The following is a 2,521-nucleotide window of genomic DNA, read 5'->3' as shown; positions in this document are numbered from 1 at the left end:
TTCTTTCTTCTGAGGGATCCCATTGTTCACAGTATTTCTCTCAGAGGTGTACATAAATTTGTTGTTTGCAACCATCTCAATGAGTTCTCTTGCTTCTGCAAGCGATTTCTTCAAGTGGAGTGATCCACATGTAGAGCTGTCCAATGATATTTTGGACATCTCAAAAAGACCATCATAGAAGACACCTAGGATAGACCATTTTGAGAGCATGTCAGGAGGACACCTCCTGATTAGTTGCTTGTATCTTTTCCAAGCTTCATAGAGGGATTCACCTTCTTTTTGTCTGAAGGTTTGAAATTCCACTCTGATTTTTCTTATCTTTTGAGGAGGAAAGAATTTGGCCAAGAAAGCATTGACCAACTTCTCCCAAGAGTCTAGGCTCTCTTTAGGTTGAGAATCCAACCATATCCTAGCTCTGTCTCTTACAACAAAGGGAAAGAGCATAAGTCTGTAGACCTCAGGATTCACTCCATTGGTCTTAACAGTGTCATATATTTGCAAGAATTTCGATAAGAATTGATGTGGATCTTCCAGTGGAAATCCATAAAACTTGCAATTCTGTTGCAGAAGAGAGACTAACTGCGGCTTAAGCTCAAAGTTATTTACTCCAATGGCAGGTATAGAGATACTTCTGCCATAGAAGTTAGAGGTAGGTATTGTGTAGTCACCAAGAACCTTTCTTGCATCTCCTCCATTATTAGCATTGTCTGCCATGTCTTCAGCTTCTTGTTCGAAATTTTATGAGAGGTTTCCCCGAGAGTGTTATACTTTAGCTTGTTGTAAATGTCTCCTTAGAGTTTTCTCAGGTTCAGGATCAAGTTCAAAGAGAGGCTCTTTATCTCTGTTCCTGGTAATAAATAAGAAAAAAAGAAAATAAAAAAGAAAGAAGGAAGCTTCTATGCCTGATTTGAGTATAGAGGACTTCCAATGAGATGTGAAGAAGAAGGAATAATGAAGAATGAAGATAGAAGAAGGAGGAGAAGAATTCGAATAAAGAGATGAGAAAAATTTGAAATTATAAGTAAAAAAAAGAGAACAAGAATTAAAATATTATTGTTTTTATTTTACTTATTTATTTAATTCAAAAATAAAATTTAATTAATTAAAAAGATTTGAAAATTAAGTTATGAATTTCGAAAAAGAAGAGAGAGAATAAAGAAGGTATTTTCAAAAATTAGAAGAGAGAAGAATTAGTTAGGAAGTTTTGAAAAAGAAGAAAGAGAAAAGTAAGATAAATATTTAAAAAGAGGTTAAGAAAGATATGATCTAAATTAAAAATATTTGAAAATGAAATTTTGAAAAGATAGTTACTTGTTTTCTCTTTCTTTTGGAAATGATTTCAAAAAGATATATAGGAATTGAAATTTGATTTTTGAAAAAGATTTGATTTTGAAATTTGAAATTTTGAATTCTCGAAATTGAATTTTAAAATTTGAATTTGAAATAAGATAAGATAAGATTTTTGAATTTTAAAGAAAGATAGAAAGATGAGATAGTAATTTGAAAAAGATATGGTTTTTTCTAAAAAAATTTGAATTTGAACTTTAAAACTAAGATAAGATAATGATTTTGAAATTAAATTTTGAAAAATTGGTTCTAATTTTTGAAAATTGAGATAAAGATAAAAAAAGATATTTTATTTTTTTTATTTTTGAATTTAATGAAGAACGAGAAAAATAACTAAATGACACCAAACTTAAAATATTTAGATCTAAGGACACCACTATGCAAAAATTTTAAAGAAAAACACAGTAGGATACCAAACTTAAAATTTTTAAGATCAAAACAAGAAGAAAAATAAGAACACTTTGAAGATCAAGAAGAACACCAAAAACAAAACTTAAAGGACTCAAAGAAAACAAGAACATGCAAAAGACACCGAACTTAAAAATTTTGAAAACTAAAGACAAAATTTTCGACAATTTTAAAGAAAAGACACAAGAAGACACCAAACTTAAGGATTGACATAAGACTCAAACAAAAGACACTATTTTTGAAAATTTTTAGAAAAGAGACTCGAAATTCAAAAATTCAACAAGAACAAAAACAAAAGACTCAAACCAAAAACAAAGATTAATAAAAAAAGTAAAGATTTTTGAAAATTTTTTGAAAAGAAAATAAAAGACTCAGATAAAATAAAACTAAACCTGTAAAGAAAAGGGAATTTACCTAATCTAAGCAACAAGATAATCCGTTAGGTGTCCAAACTCGAACGATTTCCGGCAACGGTGTCAAAAACTTGGTAGCGCGGAATTACACTTCACACTACTGAACCAGCAAGTGCACTGGGTCGTCCAAGTAATACCTGAGCAAGTCAGGGTCGATCCCACGAGGATTGTGATTTGAAGAAAGCTATGGTTATCTTGTAGATCTTAGTCAGGTGGATAGAAGAGTTATTTGTTTGTTTAATTCACATTAAAGGAAAATAAATAAAATGTTACTCAGTTGATGGTGAAAGCAATGATAAGAAGATGGTTAAGGTTTAGAGATGCTTTGTTCTTCTGGATCAATCTGGTCTTAC

General features: G+C 30.5%; 1 non-coding gene across 1 annotated transcript; it reads left to right on the top strand.

Moving 5' to 3' along the window:
* Positions 1–203: 203 nt before the first annotated feature.
* LOC112762689 (small nucleolar RNA R71) lies at positions 204–312 on the top strand. Its single transcript, XR_003182747.1, has one exon. It is a non-coding gene; the product is annotated as a small nucleolar RNA R71 (small nucleolar RNA).
* The last annotated feature ends 2,209 nt before the right edge of the window (positions 313–2,521 follow it).

Source organism: Arachis hypogaea, chromosome 2 (genome assembly GCF_003086295.3).
Source record: "Arachis hypogaea cultivar Tifrunner chromosome 2, arahy.Tifrunner.gnm2.J5K5, whole genome shotgun sequence".
Lineage (NCBI taxonomy): Eukaryota > Viridiplantae > Streptophyta > Magnoliopsida > Fabales > Fabaceae > Arachis > Arachis hypogaea.
Note: the sequence above shows the minus strand (reverse complement) of the source record. Positions and strands in the feature narration are given on the sequence as shown.